Raw genomic sequence first — 20,074 nt, 5'->3', positions numbered from 1 at the left:
GTGTCTACCTTCAGCTCAAGTCATGATCCCAGGGTCCTGGGATTGAGCCCGTGTCAGGCTCTCTGCTCTGCAGGAGTCTGCTTCTCCCTCTCCCTCTGCTTGTGTTGTCTCTCTCTCTCTCTCTCTCTCTCTCTCTGTCAAATTAATTAATTAATTAATTTTTTAAAAAAAGAACATATGTATATAAACATGCTTATATAAGCATAGGGAAAAAGTCTAGAAAATTATACATCGAACTATTAATAATGCTTTGAAGAGGTGATTTTAGAGCAGGGAAGAGAAGGAATGATACTCATACACTTAAATTTTTTTTTTTTTTTTTTTACAATAAACTTATAAAACTTTGAAGTATTTAAAAGCCATTATAGTTTGGGGCGCCTGGGTGGCTCAGTTGTTAAGCATCTGCCTTCGGCTCAGGTCATGATCCCAGGGTCCTGGGATCAAGCCCCGCATCGGGCTCCCTGCTCTGCGGGAAGCCTGCTTCTCCCTCTCCCACTCCCCCTGCTTGTGTTCCCTCTCTTGCTGTGTATCTCTATGTCAAATAAATAAAATCTTTAAAAATAAATAAATAAATAAAAAGCCATTATAGTTTAAAAATAAAGTACCTGGTACATAAAGATTACTCAATTAACAAAAGGAAATGTTAAATGAATCGGCTAGGAATTGTCACAGACTCACAAGTATGACATAAACTAATTTCACATAAAACAGAAAATAAAAAAGTTTAAAGGCAAATCATCTAAACCAATATACTTTTTACAAAATATGAAAGAAAAAGAAGACATACAAAGAGGGACATGTGTATGAATGAGTCCGCAAGATTGCTGCTACGGGAGGCTCATGCACAGAAACAACTGCAGCAGACGGGGTAAGAAATGACAGGCTGTGTACAAACTAGGGGAGAGAGAGACTGAGAAAAAACATGTGGGAGGAAAGTGAGGAGAAAGTGAGAGAGCCACATAAATGGGAGAAGTCCTCACACTGTATGAAGAGTACTGAAAAATGGGGGATGAAAGATGGGACAGGACAGTTGGGGGCCACGGAAAAACCTCAGAGTTTTCCTTCATTTAAAAAAAAAAATCTAGGGCGCCTGGGTGGCTCAATTGGTTAAGCAACTGCCGTCGGCTCAGGTCACGATCCTGGAGTCTCTTGGATCAAGCCCTGAGTCGGGCTCCCTGCTCAGCAGGGAGTCTGCTTCTCCCTCTGACCCTCCCCTCTCTCATGCTCTCTCTCTTTCTCTCTCATTCTCTCTCTCTCAAATAAATAAAGTCTTTAAAAAAAAATCTAGTGACTATCTACTATTTACTGTATACTGGCTTCAACCTAGAATGTAACAACAAGCCAGCATGAGTAACTCTGGCTTCAAGGCTTCCATGTCATTGTGATGAGACAACCATGTGCATTTATCTTCCTCCCTCCTGAGACCCCATTAAAGGAAAAGGTACAAACCCATTACTCTAAGAACAAAAAAAGAGCCTGCAGCTAACAAGAAACAGCAACAAATTTCTGGAATGCAAAAGCTGATAAACAGCAGTAAGGATCAAGTAGGGTAGTACAAAAAAGAACCTAGACTATTTGCCAAAGGAATAAAATCCAAAAGGGAGTCCTAGTACCAGCCATAAACCATGAAGAAGGTCAGGATTCAGAATGCCGAGAATAGCAGAAGCACTGAAAACAGATTAATTCAAAGATTGAATACAGAACAGTCAAACCCTTACACATTCACCCCATAAATGGGTATTCCAGCAGCCAAATACTTGACCCTAGGCAAGGTATAAGGGGACTTTTCTCTGGAGAAATTATGTAGCCTGGAGAGAACATACTAAAAACCATGGAACTGTACACTTTAAGTGGGTGAATTTTATGGTATGTGAATTATATCTCAATAAAGCTGTTTTGAAAAAAGAAAAAGCACTAATTTTCCTTTTCTTCCACGGCAGGAAATCAATTAATATTGCCTAAAATTGAATGTGAGTTTTTTTAATTTTTTTTAAAGATTTTATTTATTTATTTGAGAGAGAGAAAGAAAGAGAAAGAAGGAGCAGGAGAAAGGGCAGAAACAGACTCCCCACTGAGCAGGGAGCCCAACGTGAGACTTGATCCCAGGACTCTGGGATCATGACCTGAGCCAAAGGCTGATGCTTAACCAATTGAGCCACCCGGGTGCCCCTGAATGTGAGTTTTTTTAATTACAAAGATAGAAACTGACTTTTAACCTTCTTAAGAGATCTTAAAAAATGAACATTTGTGATTAAAAAAAAAAAAATTACCTGAAATTCAGTCATTTCATAAGCTGCGTTTCAGTTTCCCCTTCAAGTTATGATTACATTTAATACTTTTTATTAGAAATAGCATTACAGTATATCCAATTTATTATGAAAATTATTTTCTTCTACTCACCCTCCTGTTTGTATACTTGTGTGAAGTGATGTTGATCTGGGAGGATGATTACCTAAAGTTAATGACAGTTAGTTCTCAGAAACAGATTTTTGCCTGTTGTATGTGTGTCATCTTTATACTCTTCTATACTGCTTGATTTTATTCTTACTAATAAATATACACCATATTTATAAAAAGAAAAATAATTTGAAAATGTAAAAACATAATGGAACTTTCCCATCCTGGAAGATGGAACAAACTTAGTTTTTCCTATTCCTCCCACTAAGCATAACTAAAAACTCCAGACATTATACATAAAACAAACATTAAAGAGTCTGAAAGATGGGAAGGAAAAGACAGACTGGCTCAGAACCTCAGGGCCAAAGGAAAAACAGTGTTAAGTTTCCTGGGTTTTCCTTTTGGCCTCATAACTCAGACTTCAAACTAAATAGACTGGCAACCCAGAAATACAAAGAGGTGCAAATAAAACAAAACCCCGACAAAAGCCTGCTCTCCCTAGCCAAAAGGGGTAGCCTACCAAGACAGAAAACGTTCACATCGTCACTATTCTATTCCAGACAAACACCACAGAAAAGAACTGTGGCCACGTGCACACCAGCACAAACAGAGAAGGAGTCTAGACTTGCATATTCTCGAGGTGATAACAAAGCACCCAACACCCCAGTCAGGGTGTCAGAGAAGGCCAAGAAGGAAGCTGGGACTTTCTTCATCACCAGATGCTACAACCCTCTCTCCCACACCATGGTGTCAGCACAGACCATGTATGGAGCCAGAATTCCCATCTCTAGCAATAATTAGAAGCCCCTCTCAGGTGTCAACAGAGGCCAACTGGGAAACATGGGCATCCACCTCTACCTAGCAGTAGTAAAGCAGTAATCCACGCCTTCTCCTGCCAGAGTGGTGTCAAAGAAAACCAGATAAAAGAGTAGGTTTAAATGAGAGCCAGAGTCTCATAACATAACATGAAAATGTACAAGTTTCAATTAAAAATCATTCTTCATACCAACAACTAGGAAGTTGTCAGACTAATGAAAAAGGTTTTAGATGCCAAAACCAAGTTGACATGATGTTAGAATTCTCTGATGAAGATTTTAAGGCACTCATGATAAAAATGTTTCAACAAATAATTATGAACATGCTTGAAACAAAAGGATTGAAAGCTTCAGCAAAGAAAAAAAAAAAAGAGGAAAATGTAACCAAATGTAGAGTTTAGAACTGAAAAATATAAAAACTCAGTGGATGGGCTCAAGAGTAGAATGGAAGGAACAGAGGAAAGAATTAGTGAACCAAAACACAGAACAATAGAAATTATATTATCTGAACATGTGGGAAAAAAAAAACTGAAAGAAATAAACAAAGCCTCAGGGGCTGTTGGACTGTACAAAAGATCTAATATATGTGTCACCAGAGTCCCAGAAGGAGAACAGAAAGAAAGTGGGGTGAGAAAGTACTTGAAGAAATAATAGATAAAAACCTCAAGTTGGCAAGGGACATATACCAACAGACTCAAGAAGCTCAATGAATCCCAAACAGAATAAACCCAAAGAAATCCACACCAAAACACATGGATTAAACTCCTGAAAACTAAAGACAAAAATACTGTAAGTAGCCGCAGAAAAATGACACCTTTGCTATAGAGAACAAACAACTTAAATGATAGCAAATTCTCATCAGAACCATGGAGGCCAGAAAAAAGTCACACAACGCATGCTGAAATAAAAGAATTGTCAAACCAGAAGCACACACCCAGCAGAAATATCCTCAAGACATTTTCATGTGAAGGAAAACTAAGCCATTCTCATGTAAAGACAATTTGTTGCCAGCAGGCCTACTCCATAAGAATGTCTATAGGAAGTGCTCTAAACAGAAAGGAAATGATTTAAAAAAAAAAATCTCGGAAGATCAGAAAGGAAAAATAACACAGTAAGCAAAAATATGGGTAAATACAATAGGCTTTACTTTTGTTAAGTTTTGTAAATTAGGTTTGCTGCTTGAAGCAAATTTAAAACAATGATGTGGTTCTACATGTTTGTAGAAGAAATATTTAAGAGAATTATATTATAAATAAAGAAGAATAAAGGGACATAAAGGGAGGTAAGATTTCTATACCTCACTTAAACTGGTAACACGATGTCACTAGTAAACTATGATAAGTTACATATAAATAATGTTAACACCTAGAGAAGCCACCAAAAAAGCTATGCAAAAAGGTATACTCAAAAACACTAGTAACTCAAAGGAAGGCATGAAAAACAGAGAAACAAAAAAGGAGAGAATAAACAGAAAACAAATAAAACAGTAGTTAAGCCTTACCATATCAATAATACATAAAAAGTAAATGTTCTAAATACACCAGGCAGAAACTGATAAAGTGAATTAAAAAACACAATACAACTATATGCTACCAATATGAAAATCACTTCAAATATAATGATAGAGGCCAGTTAAAAATAAAAGGATGAGGGGCGCCTGGGTGGCTCAGCGTTAAGAGTCTGCCTTCGGCTCGGGTCTGACAGAAATAGACAAAAATCAGCAAGGATATAGAACATAATAACACCACCAACCAATGGGATCTAATGAATGTTTGTAAAACACTCTATCCAACAGCAGCGGAATGCACATTCTCTTAAAGTGTGCACAGAATATATACCAAGAAAGACCATACTGTGGGCCATAAAACAAACCCAACAAATTCAAAAGAACTGAAATCAAACAAAATATGTTCTCCAACCAAAATGGAATCAACCTATAAATCAATAATAACAGGATAACAGGAAATGTTCAAACCCTTGGAAAGTAAACAACACACTTCTAAATAATTCATGGGTCAAACAGGAAGTCTAAAGAGAAATCGAAAAATATACTAAACTGAATGAAAATGAAAATACAACATACCAAAATTTACGGGACACAGGTAAAGCAATGCTGAGAAGGAAATTTACAGCTTTAAATGCATACTTTAGAGATTACTCACATCAGTAATCTAAGCTCCTATATATCAAGAACCTAAAGAGTAAAAATAAGTTTAAAAGACAAGCAGCAGGAAGGAAATAATAATGATAAAGGCAGAAATCAATTAAATTAAAAACAGAAAAATAGAAAAAAATCAATGAAAAAAATCTGGTTCTTTGAAAAGATAAATTGACAAAATGTAACAAAGAAAAAAAAGGGAAGATAAAATTACCAATATAAGGAATGAAACCAGAGATATCACCACACAGCTTGCAGCATCAAAAAGATAATAAAAGAGAACTCTTTTAACATAAATTTAACAACTTAGATAAAATAAACAATTCCTAGACAATCACAAACTATCATAATTCACTCAATACAAACTAGCAATTTATACAGTCCTAGAACTATGAAGAAAAATCAATTTGTAATTAAAAATACCCCAAAAAAGGAATCTTCAGACCTAGATGGTTTCACTGGAGAATTCTACAAAATGTTTAAGGCGGAATTAACATCAATTCTAAAATCTCTTCCAGAAAATAGAAGAGGGTTTAACACTTCCCAAATAATTTTAGGAAGCTAGTACGCCCTATCATCAAAACCAGAAGACAATCAATCAATCAGTCAATCAATCAAACTACAGACCAATAGCCCTCATAAACACAAAAATCCCTGAGAAATAGATAGTTCCCCACTTACCATGGTTTGACTTACAATTTTTCAGCTTTACTCAATAGTGCAAAACAACACACGTTCAGTAGAAACCATACTCTAAGTTTTGAATTTTGATCTTTTCTCAGGCTAGTGATATGTAGTACAATACTCACTCATGGGTGCTGGGCAGAAGCAGTAAGTGCAGCTCCCAGTCAGCCATGCAATCATGAGTATAAACAACCAATACATTTACAACCACTCTGAACCCACACAACCATTCTGTTTCTCACATTCAGTACAGTATTCAATAAATTATATGAGAAATTCAATACTTCATTATAAAATAGACTGTGAATTAGAGGATATTGCCCAACTGTAAGCTAATGTTAAGTTTTCCAAGCATATTTAAGGTAGGCTAGCCTAAGCTATGATGTTAGGTAGGTTAGGTGTATTAAATGCATTTTCAACTTACGGAATTTTCAATTTATGATGGGGTTTTATCACGACATAACCCCATCATAAGTCAAGGAAGATTTGTACTGGCAAATTAAGTGTTAAGTGTCTGCCTTCAGCTCAGGTCATGATCCCAGGGTCCTGGGATCAAGCCCCACATCAGGCTCCCTGCTCAGCGAGGAGTCTGCCTCTCCCTCTCCCTCTGCCCCTCCCCCTGCTCGTGCTCTCTCTTTCTCTCTCAAATAAATTATTAAAATCTTAAAAAAAAAAAAAAAAAAGAAAGGAATATACACAATGACGAAGTTAGGTTTATTTCAGGGAGGCAGGCTCATGCAATATTCAAAAATCAGTCAATGTAGGGGCGCCTGGGTGGCTCAGTAGTTAAGCGTCTGCCTTCGGCTCAGGTCATGATCCCAGGGTCCTGGGATCGAGCCCTGCATCGGGCTCCCTGCTCTGCAGGAAACCTGCTTCTCCCTCTCCTACTCCCCCTGCTTGTGTTCCCTCTCTTGCTGTGTCTCTGTCAAATAAATAAATAAATAAAAATCTTAAAAAAAAAAAAATCAGTCAATGTAATCCACCAAGGTAAAGATGAAAAATCACATGAACATATAATCAATGCAGTAAAAGCACTGGACAAAATTCAACATTCTTTTATGATAAAATTCTCAGAAAATAGGAATAGAAGGGAACTTTCTCAGCTTCATAAAAAGCACTGCAAAAACCTTAAAATGCTATATTTACTGGGGGAAAACCTGAATGCTTTCTAAGATCAGGAAAAAGGCGAAGATGTCCATTTTCACCAGTCTTATTCAACATAGTTCTAGAAGTTCTAGACAGTGAAAAAAAATGAAAGAATAGGCATACAGAGCAAAAAAAAAAAAAAGAACTAAAACTGTCCCTATTTGTAGATGACACTATTATCTACATAGAAAACTCCAAGGAATCTACAAAAAAAAATTCCTATACCAGTGAGTTCAGCAGTCACAAAGATACAAGATAAACATACAAAAAAATAATTATATGTCTATATACTAGCAACAAACACAATGACACCAAAATTTTAAACATAATACCATTTATAATCACTTTTCTAACAAAACACATACTCACTTTGTATGTTAACCACTACATAATGCTGATGAGAAGAAGCCTAAAGAAAGCTAAATACATTGAGAGACATTCCATGCTTATGGATTGAAAGACTCATGAAGTAAAGATGTCAATTCTCTATAAAATAGGATGTAGAGGCTTAATCTAATTCCTATCAAAATCTCAGCAAGATATTTTTGTAGATATAGACAAGAATATTCTAAATTTTACATGGAAAAACAAAAGAACTAAATTAGCTAAAACTTGGGGCGCCTGGGTGGCTCAGTTGTTAAGCGTCTGCCTTCAGCTCGGGTCATGATCCCAGGGTCCTGGGATCAAGACCCGCATCGGGCTCTCTGCTCAGCGGGAAGCCTGCTTCTCCCTCTCCCACTCCCCTGCTGTGTTCCCTCTCTCGCTGTCCCTCTCTGTCAGATAAGTAAATAAAATCTTTAAAAAAAAAATTAGCTAAAACTTTTGAAAGAGATTTAAGTGGGAGGAATTAGTCTACCCAATATCAAAACAGTAATCAAGACTGATATTAACAGAGGAACAGACACACAGATCAACACAAAAGAAAGAACCTAGAAATAGACCCACACCAATAATGCCCAAGAAATTTGTTGTTGTTGTTGTTTTAGAGAAAGAGAGAAGCACGAGTGGGGAGGGAGGGGGTTGAGGGAGAGGGAGAGAGAGAATCTTAAGCAGGCTCTATGCCCAGAGCAGAGCCCCATGCAGGGCTTGATTCTCACGACCTTGAAATCATGACCTGAGCCGAAATCAAGAGTGGGACGCTAAGGGGCACCTGGGCAGTGCAGTCAGTTAAGCGGCAGACTCTTGATTTCAGCTCAGGTTATGATCTCATGGGTTGTGATATCAAGCCCCACGTTGGGCTCTGGGCTCAGCACAGAGTCCGCTTGGGATTCTCTCTCCCTCTCCCTCTGCCCCTCCTACTCATGCTCTCTCTCTGTCTCTCTCCCTATCTCTAAAAATAGATATATCTTTAAAAAAAAAAAGAGTCAGATGCTTAACCCACTGAGCCACCCAGGTGCCCCCCCAAGAAATTTGACAAAGGTGCAAAAGCTACTCCGTAGGGGAAAAACAACCTTTTCAATAAATGGTACTAGAGCAATTAGCCATCCATAGACAAAAACAAAATCTTTGAAGTAAATCTCAATCCTTACACAAAAATTACAAAATTACAAAAATTAACTCAAAATGGATCATAGATGTTACATTTTAGTAAAACTATAAAACTTTTAGGAAAAAAAAAAACAGGAGAAAATCTTCAAGATCTAGGGCTAGGCAAAGAGGTATTAGAATTGACACCAAAAGCATGATTCATACAAGGAAAAATTGATCAATTAGACCTCATCAAAATTAAAAACTTCTGATCTGCAAAAGATCCTGTTAAGAGAGTGAAAAGACAAGCTATACAATGGAATAAACTACCTGCAAACCACATATCAACAAAAGACTAGTATCTACAATACATCAAGAATTCTCAAAAACTCAACATTAAAAAAACATCTAATTAGAAAATGGGCAAAAGACATGAAGAGGTAATTCAAAACAGTGGATATACATATGGCAAATAAGCATATGACAATATGTTCAACATAAATAGCAATTAGGGAAATGCAAATTAAAACCACAATGAGATATTACTATACATGTTATCAGAATAACTAAAATAGGGCACCTGGGTGGCTCAGATGGTTAAGCGTCTGCCTTCGGCTCAGGTCATGATCCCAGGGTCCTGGGATCGAGTCCTGCATCAGGCTTCCTGCTAGGTGGGGAGCCTGCTTCTCCCTCTGCCTCTGCCTCTCTCTCTCTCTCTGACTTTCATGAATAAATTAAAAAAAAAAAAAAAAAAAAGAATAACTAAAATACAACAGTGACAATACCAAATGCTAGCCTATCAAGGATCTGAAGAAACTCGAACCCTCACACACTGCTGGTGGGAATGTAAAATGGTACAGACAGTTTGGAAAATAAGTTTGGCAGTTCCTCAAAAAGTTAAACATAGAGTTACCATATGCCCCAGCAATTCCACGCCTAGGTATACACCCAAAAGAAATGAAAACATATGTGCACACAAAAACCTTTACACAAGTGTTTATAACAGCTTTACTTTTAATAGTCAAAAACTGGAAACAACCCAGATCTTCTTCAATGGGTGAATAACTGAACAAACTGTGGCACAGCCATCCCGTGGAATACTACTCAGCAATAAAAAGGAACAAACTATAGATACACCAGCTGGGATGAATTTCCAGGGAATTAATGCTGAGTGAGAAGTGCCAATTCCAAAAAGTTACATACTGTATGATTCCATTTATATAACATTCTTGAAATGACAAAATTATAGAAATAGAAGACAGATTAGTGGTTGTCAGGGGCTAAAGAAGGGATGGAGACAAAAAGAAAGTGGTTGTGTCTGTAAAAAGGCAATGTAAGGGATCCCTGTAGTGATGGAAGTATTCTAAATCCTGACCTTGAAGACACAATGTCAATATCTTGGTCATGATATAGTGTACTACAGTTTTGCCAAATGTTACCATTGTAGGAAACTGGGTAAAGGTACAAGGGATCTGTGTATTATTTCTTACAACTGCACATGAATCTACAATTATCTCAAAATGAAAATTTTAATTTTTAAAAAAGCAAATAATGTATATAGTCACAGCCACATTTACCATTTAAAATGCTTCTAATAGCCTATTTTTCTTTGGGTTTTAAGAGCTCTTCTCATTTCACTTTCCTCTTACTTTTACTACTCCAATGCCAACAGATCGTCATTGTACACTTCTTCCTTACAAATGTCAAGAAATTCCTCTACCTCATCAAAAACAAATTGCTTGGCTAGTCCCCTTTTTTCTTTCCTTTTTTAAAAATATGTTACACAGGGGCACCTGGGTGGCTCAGTCGTTAAGCGTCTGCCTTCAGCTCAGGTCATGATCCCAGGGTCCTGGGATCGAGCCCTGCATCGGGCTCCCTGCTCCGCGGGAAGCCTGCTTCTCCCTCTCCCGCTCCCCCTGCTTGTGTTCCCTCTCTCGCTGTGTCTCTGTCAAATAAATAAATAAAATCTTTAAAAAAAAAATGTTACACAAACATGTCTTTCCCAAAATCAAACTCCTTACCAAAAATGTTTCATAACATAGATTCAGTCAACCTCGATGTCTGCTGTTTTTACTCATTCCTATTGCTTGATAAGATCATATTTTATATCAATACCTTTAGAATTTTATTGTTTATTGGCAGTAGAGCTATCCCAGCAAGTGGAAGTTAGCTGCACTGCGGTAATTCTTGTCTTCTCAGATGTTTTGCTGAATAATATGTGTTTTAAAGTTCTAAATTACAGGAAATAGAAGAGGGGTACAAAAACAAAAAGCAAGCACAAATATAAGGAAAGAAACAAAGGTACAATTTGAAAAGAGAAAAACAAAGAAGCAAGTTTCAAAAATAGAGATATTGAGAACAAAAGGAGTAAAGACACCTGGCTTGCAACATACTACAAGATGTCAGTGCTCGATTAGACAATATAGTGCCAAAAGATGTATTTTAGTCACAGAGTTTGTCATGTTCCAAGTATATAAAAGCACAATCAAAATTAGAAGCCTGTGTTACTCCACAGCTTCTTAATCAAAAACAAATATAGCGAAAGAGCTTGTATTTGTAAGCCAAATCATCATTTTTGGCAAATGGCCTTCATCATTTATCTAACATACAAGAGAACATTTATCTAGCATTCTAAACACTGGAAGCATCTAAAAACTCAAAAAATGATAGAACTGTTCTTTAAAAAAAAGGTTTGTTGTCATTGTTTTTACTTTTGCTTTAATCCACTGATCAATCTGGATTATCAAACCACAGTCATGACTAAGGGTAAATTCACTACAGTGCAAGGTACATGTTAATGTGATTATTTTCAAGACTGAAAGGCAAGCAGGTATTTGTAACAGAGTTCAATCCATATGTATCATCATAAATCACATTAAGGTAATCTAGTTGGTTGCACTGTGAGAGATCTTGTTCACTTGGATGTTTCACCAGATAATGTGTATTTCAAAGTTCTAAATTTTAGTTATACAAATATATATCACATGCTTAAATTTCTTTTATCAGTCAGGCACCTGGGGGGCTCAGTCGGTTAAGCGTCTGCCTTGGGCTCAGGTCATGATCCCCAGGGTCCTGAGATTGAGCGCCACATTTAGCTCCCTGCTCAGCGGGGAGTCTGCTTCTCCCTCTTCCTCTGCCTCTCCCTTGGCTTCTGCTCTCTCTCGCTCACTCTCTCAAATAAATAAATAAAATCTTTTTTAAAAAATTATTTTATCAATCATTATGCTCTTGGAGTTGCGTATTTCTTTTTTTTTAATTTATAAACCTAGAACAGGGTAGGTTCCAGGTAAATAACCTCCTTAGTGAGGCATACGTTTTCCAGACAGTATATTCCAAATTGTATAGCTTAAGGCAAACATCTATGGTTACTTTATTCACTGGCAAATTTTTCTTAAATGTTTTATTTATTTATTCATGAGAGTCAGAGAGAGAGAGAGAGGCAGAGGCAGAGGGAGAAGCAGGCTCCCCGCCTAGCAGGGAGCCTGATGCGGGACTCGATCCCAGGACCTTGGGATCATGACCTGAGCCGAAGGCAGACGCTTAACCATCTGAGCCACCCAGGCGCCCTTCATTGGCAAATTTTTAAACGGCCAAGGTGGGTTGGTTATTTTTTAACATCAAATTTAAGATTATTCCAAATAAAATCATTGTGGACTTAACAGCATTTATTTCAATGCTAGAACACATCCCAAATTACTTCTAAAGAAGAATCTTTGCCTCATCATTGGATACTCTCACTCCACTTCTTCTGGAGGAATAAGGTGGCTTGTATCAGCCTCTTCAATTTTCATAAACAGGTATTAATCCAACCCACAGCTGGTTTAGCTCTGTGCTTAATTAAAAATAGAGGCAAGTGATACATTCAGAAAAACAGACAAAAAAATACATAACCTTGAACTTACTGATACTCTTTTTAACTATCAAAAACCTTGACTATTAAAAGTAGGACTTCTGAAGAATTTACCAGCATATATGCAATGCATATACTCTTCCACATCAGAAATCATGGAGACTGGATACATGTACATTTTACTAAGGAAAGGGAGATAGAGTTCATAAGATTCTCAAAGTGATCAATGATCAAAAAATAAAAGGGCAGGGGGATAATGCACTTTCAACTTCCACTATAGGTATTATAAAATCTATGCCTTTATTAAGCCAAGACCAGGAGAGAACTGAATTCCTTTGGCTCCCTGCAGATCTGCCTTTACTAAATTGTATTTTGGTTATGCCATATGCTTTCACTAAAGGACAATATAAGAAACAGCCTGTCACATATTGCTGCATTTACTATATGGATATTAAAGTTACATTATACAGGGCCTTCTTTGTGAGGACATATGGGAGAAAGTTCTCTGGTGTTACTCTGAACCAAGAATAGCTGTGCTTCTCCTTAAGCAACTACTTTTTTTTTTTTTTTTTGGTAAGATTTTATTTATTAATTTATTTGAGAGAGAGAGAGAGAGAAACAGCACGAGAGGGGAGAGGGTCAGAGGGAGAAGCAGGCCCCCCTCCGAGCCGGGAGCCCGATGTGGGACTCGATCCCAGGACTCCGGGACCATGACCTGAGCCGAAAGCAGTCGCCCAACCAACCGAGCCACCCAGGCGCCCAAGCAATTACTTTTTAATTTTACGACACCATGATTCAAATAACAGAGCATGTCTCTTTTTTGCACTATCTGCTGGAAAGCCTAGAGCCAAACTGATGGCCTACCTTCAGAAAATGTACAGGCCTTCAAATATGAATCTTTTAATTGCTCTTGACTTCATAGTCTTCTTCCTACCTTTGTTTTCTCATACCCCAATTTCCTCACCATTTTTGATGTATCTATTATGTGCACTTTTTAAATCATGTAGATTTCTAGAAATTGTCTAATTCCTTTCTAGAACAAGGCAAGGGGAAAATCAGAAAAAAAAGAGAGACAAAGAACAGTCAACTGTCAACCAGAATAAGAGATGATTAGTCAGATGTGGCAGAAATATTAAGTTACCTGCAGTTAGGGGAAAACATCTACCATTTACAATTCTGCAGAAATGGAAAATATAATATAAATATAATTATAAAATAAATATAATTTATAGATACACATCACAAAGTGCTTTTCAAAAATAGCCAAAGTATTAAAATATTTCATTACTGTTGTCCCTAAATTCTCCTTCATTCAAATACTGGAACAAAGTTCATGCAATACTGCTGAGTCTTTGAGCAAACTGTCGTCTTTGTTTTCTAAATACTCCGGCAGATACTACTTTAAAATGGCTTTACTCGTGGCTCAGTCGTTAAGCGTCTGCCTTCGGCTCAGGTCATGATCCCAGGATGGGTCATGATCCCAGGGTCCTGCGATTGAGCCCCACATCGGGCTCCCTGCTCGGCGGGAAGCCTGCTTCTCCCCCTCCCACTCCCTCTGCTTGTGTTCCCTCTCTCACTGTCTCTCTGTCAAATAAATAAATAAAATCTTAAAAAATAAAATAAAATAAATAAAAAATAAATAAAATGGCTTTACTCTTCTTTCCCACTACCGTGAAACAAATCTCTAAGAAATTACCTATTAATAATCACCTCAAGTCTCATGTGTTTAAGCTCAGCTCTGTGTGTAACTCAGTTTTGATTTTTACTAAGTCTTCCCCCCCAACTATCTCTGCTATTTCTCCCAAACAAATTTACAATGTCGGGGCGCCTGGGTGGCTCAGTCGTTAAGCATCTGCCTTCGGCTCAGGTCATAATCCCAGGGTCCTGGGATCAAGCCCCACATCAGGCTCTCTGCTCAGCGGGAAGCCTGCTTCTCCCTCTCCCACTCCCCCTGCTTATGTTCCCCCTCTCGCTGTGTCTCTCCCTGTCAAATAAATAAATAAAATCTTTAAAAAAAAAAAAAATTTACAATGTCATCATTGCTCAGCATCTCAACCCCAAATCACAAATTTCATAGATAAGCCACTCACTAATTTTATTTATTCAAGTTGCCTTCAGCTGAAAGCTTGATTATGGTATATGATTAAATAAATTATTATATCATTAGCAAATACTATAAATTGTCAACTTCAATGACGTAAAGAATCAGAAAATCTTTGCTTTCCTCAACAACCTAGTTAAAGTTCATGTATATCATATTCCAAACTAAAATTGTCATAAACGTCATCTAAAATTCTAAACTGCTTTCAAAACCATACTAAATAATTGTCCTTATCAATAACTTTTTGTAACGAATTCATATGTGAAGAGATGCCATAATATTTTAAGGTAAGGAATTTACTAAAATACTGACAACCTGATTTGTTAAGAATTTTATTTGTATATAAAGCAGCCTTATCTAATGTTACTGCAATTCTCCCCGCCAAATCTTCTGATTTCAAATTATCAATCTCCTGATACCAGATATTTTTTAAAGATTTTATTTATTTATTTGAGAGAGAGAGAGAGAGCACAAGTGGGGAAAGAGGGAGAAGCAGACTCCCTGCTGAGCAGGGAGCCTGATGCGGGGCTCAATCCCAGGACTCTGGGATCATGAGCTGAGCCAAAGGCAGACGCTTAACCAACTGAACCACCCAGGAGCCCCTGAAATAAGATTTTTTTTAATTCTCTTTTAAAATGTCTGCTTAGGGGCGCCTGGGTGGCTCAGTTGGTTGGGCGATGCCTTCGGCTCGGGTCATGGTCCCAGGGTCCTGGGATCGAGCCCCACATCGGGCTCCCTGCTCTGCGGGAGGCCTGCTTTTCCCTCTCCCACTCCCCCTGCTTGTGTTACCTCTCTTGCTGTCTCTCTCTCTGTGTCAATTAAATAAATATTTTAAAATAAAATAAAATAAAATAAAATGTCTGCTTATTCATATCCCCTTGCAACTACAATAATGAAAAGGCAAGTCTGAAGCTTTCATTCCTTAAAAAACAATGGTTTCTTTGTTTTAGTAATCAAAATTTACTGCGTTCTGTATACTCCTGGTGTATTTAAGCAAAGCATAACAACAAAAGGTTCTTTACTGACGCTGCAAAATCAAAGAAAAATACCAATTTTACAGAAAAATAAGCAAAGAATATAGACAGTACACACACACACAGAGATAATACAAAAAAACCTTTAAACATATGAAGAGATGTTCAGCCTCACTCAGTAAAGTACCAATGAAAACTACACTGAAATACCATTTAACATTTATCATATTGGCAAAAAATCAAGTCTAATACACACTTTGTGGAAAGAACTATGGAGAAATGAGCAATATCATAGACGCTAGAGGGAGAGCAAAATAGTCCAACCTCTAAAGAGTGTAATACATACCAAACTATATATACATTCACCAGTTTACCCAGCAAGCACTCTTTCTTTTTAAAGAATTTTTTTTTAAGATTTTATTTATTTATTTGAGAGAGAGAGAGAAAGCAAGCATGAGCCGGGGGAGGGGCAAAAGGGGCAGAAGAGGACCCTGAGATCATGACCTGAGCCAAAGTCAGATGCTTAACCAAGTAAGCCACCCAGGCACACCACTCCCCCTCCCCCAGCAATTACTCTTCTGGGGATCTACCCTAAAGTATAAAGTATGAAAAGTACAATAAGAAATAACAAATGGGGGTGCCCTCTCCCTCTGCCTCTCCCCTCCCTTCACACACCCACACATTCTCTAAAAAAAAGAGAGAGAAAGAAATAAAGAAGAAATGACAAATGTTCATGGTTAATCATTGCTGCATTATTTCGTCCAGCAAAAGACTAGAAATAACCCCACTATACAAAAATAGGGGACTGGCTGAATAGACCATGGTAGACTCACATAATGGAATACTATGTAGCTGTTAAAAATAAGGAAAACCTCTACATAAGGTATGGTCAGCTCTCCAAAATATATTGATGAGCTGCAGAACTATACATAAAGCATATTACTTATTGTATGAAAAAGGGAGAAAATAAAATTATAAATGCTTATATTTGCATTAAGAACACAATAGAAGAATAAACAACAAACTAATAAAATGGGGAAATGGGGGAATGGGAGGAAAAATTAAATAAAATATTTCAAATCCAGACAAATAAAGATAATTCATCTATTCATTTTTTTATTTTCAACATTATATTTCCAGGAGATCAGTTTCACCAGCATTATATATTGGATCTGATAACTAATAAACTCTTGATATTCACCAAAGGAATGACAGCCAAATACTATCCTCCCATTTAACTTCTCTCTGACTATTAGTGTTTGTGTGGTCTGAATCTAATTAATCAGATGACACATCAGAATAACCTTCCACTGGAAGAACTTCAATGAAAATTTCTGTTTATTTAGCTCAAAAAAATCAGACACAGAGTCCGTTGCTAATTGAACCAAATCAGTACTGTCTTATCAGCTACAAGACGGCTTTTTCAGTTTTTCATTTTTCCAATTTGCTTAAAAATTCAATGACATTATTAAAATAAAACCTAACTTCTCTTTATCAAACCACAAAAAAGTCATTCTCCTACTCCATATGGTAATGAAACTTATTTAATGTACAATTCTAATTTTCTGAATGTTAAGCTTTATTTATACAATGTGCACTTAGATTATAGTATTTTAATCACTAGATTTATCATACTTAAATTTGCAAACTTTTAACAACATGACACAAAATACTAAACAGGTTTTAGGGGCCAATTATTTTAGATTACACTTTTGATTGCTGAAGAAAAAGAGGAACTATAAAATTATATGTAACTCTAAAAAATAAACACATATGTTGAAGTTTTCCAGATGTTCAGTTTTATTTTTTCTCAAAAGCCTGGTCATATTTTTTAAGACAGTTAATCTACAAATCAGTTAATCAACCCCCAGATAATTAACAGTTTGTGGTACAATTCTTGTATTCTATTCATTCAATAAATATTTATTGAGCACCAACTGTACATCAGGCACTCTTTCAGGTTCCCAGGATAGAGCAGCAAACAAAAGAAACAAAATCTCTCCCCTCCTGGAATGGAGGAGCCTATGTGTCAAGCAGGAGTTTAAGTGCTATGAAGAAAAATAAAGTTCCAGGTGCCTGGGTGGCTCAGTTAGTTAAGCGACTGCCTTTGGCTCAGGTCATGATCCCGGAGTCCCGGGATCAAGTCCCTCATTGGGCTCCCTGCTCGGCAGGCAGTCTGCTTCTCCCTCTGACCCTACCCCCTCTTGTGCTCTCTCTCTCTCTCTCTCTCAAATAAATAAAATAAAATCTTTTAAAAAAATAAAAATTAAAAAAAATAAAGTTCCTCATCCTTTACTCCCTATCCCAATAAATGGCAACCACACTCACCCAGTTACTTAAGCAAGAGCCTTGGAATCATCCTTGATTCTTTTCCTTCAACCCTCATAATTAATCCAACATTTTGGCTCTACTTTCTTTTTTTTATTTATTTATTTTTATTTAAATTCAATTAACAATATAATGTATTATTGGTTTCAGAGGTAGAGGTCAGTGATTCATCAGTCTTCTATAACACCCAGTGCTCATTACATCATGTGCCCTCCTTAATGTCTATTACCCAGTTACCCGGTCCCCCCCACCCCTCTTGGCTCTACCTTCAAAATGTATTTTAAATCCAGCTACTTCTTATCACCTCCTCCCAACACTTTATTGCATGCCACAGCCACCTCTTGCCTCTCATTACTGCAAATACCCCTTGACTGACTTCCCTCTTTCCTCTCTTACTCCATCTCCACACAGCACCCAGAATGTTCCTTGTTTAACCTTAGTTAGAGCATGTCACTCTGCTGCTCAAAACGCTCCTGTGCCTCTTTCTTAGTCTACACGATCTGGACCCAGACTGATCTCCTACCATTGCCTCCCACCATTATGCTTCTCCTGAGGGCTTTCACACCTAACTGTGCCCTCTGTCTGGAAAAGACTTCTGGAGAGTCACATGGCTTGCTCCTTCACTCTAGTCAAACCTTTGCCAGAGCAACTTTTTCTAAACACCTAATCGAAAACAATACCCGACCGTGTATAACACTAATCACTAAATAGCATTACTTTATGCATCTGTTTGCTTGTTTATTCTGTGAGTGTTCCACAAGAATGTTAAGGTCCATCAGGGCAGGAACTTGGCTGTTTTGCTCCCTGCTGTACCGCAGAGTCGAGAAGGATATCTGGTGCATAAAAGTTGCTATTTGTTGAATGAGTAAATTCATGGATAAAGCCACTAAAACGATATAGCTGTATAATATATAACAATGTATGAAACTGTATATAACATAGTACATAGAGTATAGTACTCTTCTAATACCTAATGTAATAAAATGGATACGGAAAAAGTTAAAAAGTATGCAAATATAAGAGTTTTGACAGGGTGGTAGGATTAAGTTTTTGTTGTCTGTTTCTTCTATCTTTTTGAAAGTCATGTAACATTTAGAATTAAAATATAAAAATGTTACTTTTAAAAGGGAGCTATTATTGGGGCACCTGGGTGGCTCAGTCGCCAGTTGGTTAAGCAGCTGCCTTCGGCTCAGGTCATGATCCCGGGGTCCTGGGATGGAGCCCCGCATCAGGCTCCCTGCTCAGCAGAGAGCCTGCTTCTCCTTCTCCCTATGCCTGCAGCTCCGCCTACTTGTGCTCTCTCTCTATCTCTCTCTTTCAAATAAATAAATAGAATCTTTATAAAAAAAAAGGAGCTCTTATTAAAAATAAGCAATCAGCAATGAGAGATCATCTCTTTCCCCTCACTGATTGTCAAGGAGGATTATATCAGAATCACTGGAGGGGCTTTTTTTTTTTTAATATTTTTTTTATTTATTTATTTGAGAGAGAGAATGAGATAGAGAGAATGAGAGGGGGAAGGGTCAGAGGGAGAAGCAGACTCCCTGCCGAGCAGGGAGCCTGATGCGGGACTCGATCCCGGGACTCCAGGATCATGACCTGAGCCGAAGGCAGTCGCCCAACCAACTGAGCCACCCAGGCGTCCCTGGAGGGGCTTTTATAACTGTGTCCTAATCTCCTCCTCCATTCTCCACTCCATCCCAAAATAATTATTTCATGGGTCTGACCACTGATGAATATTATATCCCTCAAATAGGTGAGTAAAGAAAAAAAAAAAAGGCGAAGAACCACTAAACTAACATAACTCCCAAAACAGAAATATTTAAGTCCACAGAGCAAACTCAAAGGTAACAGGGCAGGAGATGACTCACACTATCTGAGTGACTACTACATAGCAGGTACTATGAAGAATGCTTTATCTCCTTTTTTTTTTTTTAAATACTGTTCCTGTAATGTACACGGCATCACCCCCATTTTAACAGAAGAGAAAAATCTGCCCACTCAAATGCTAAGTTCCTTATAAAAATAATTAATAGCTTAAAGAGGTCCACGCATGTGCCAATAATGACAACGTCATGAACCAAGGATTCTGCTTAACTGGTTTCTGTACAACTTAGGTAAGAGGGGACGCAGAGGATGGAAAACAAAGCCATG

At 37.5% G+C, this 20,074-nt stretch overlaps 1 protein-coding gene across 4 annotated transcripts in view; it reads right to left on the bottom strand.

Moving 5' to 3' along the window:
* The window catches only part of EXOC6B (exocyst complex component 6B), a 590,843-nt gene that overhangs the window by 565,203 nt on the left and 5,566 nt on the right, over positions 1 to 20,074 (bottom strand). Inside the window, exon 2 of one of the 4 annotated variants that reach the window (XM_078056409.1) lies at positions 2,401 to 2,452. The exons of the other annotated variants lie outside the window; for them this stretch is intronic. The gene's annotated coding sequence lies outside the window, so the exon portion shown is untranslated. The remainder of the gene's footprint in view (positions 1 to 2,400; positions 2,453 to 20,074) is intronic. 4 annotated transcript variants of the gene reach the window in all.

The sequence above is a fragment of the Halichoerus grypus genome, chromosome 10 (assembly GCF_964656455.1).
Source record: "Halichoerus grypus chromosome 10, mHalGry1.hap1.1, whole genome shotgun sequence".
NCBI lineage: Eukaryota > Metazoa > Chordata > Mammalia > Carnivora > Phocidae > Halichoerus > Halichoerus grypus.
This window is presented reverse-complemented; position numbering and strand designations above follow the sequence as displayed.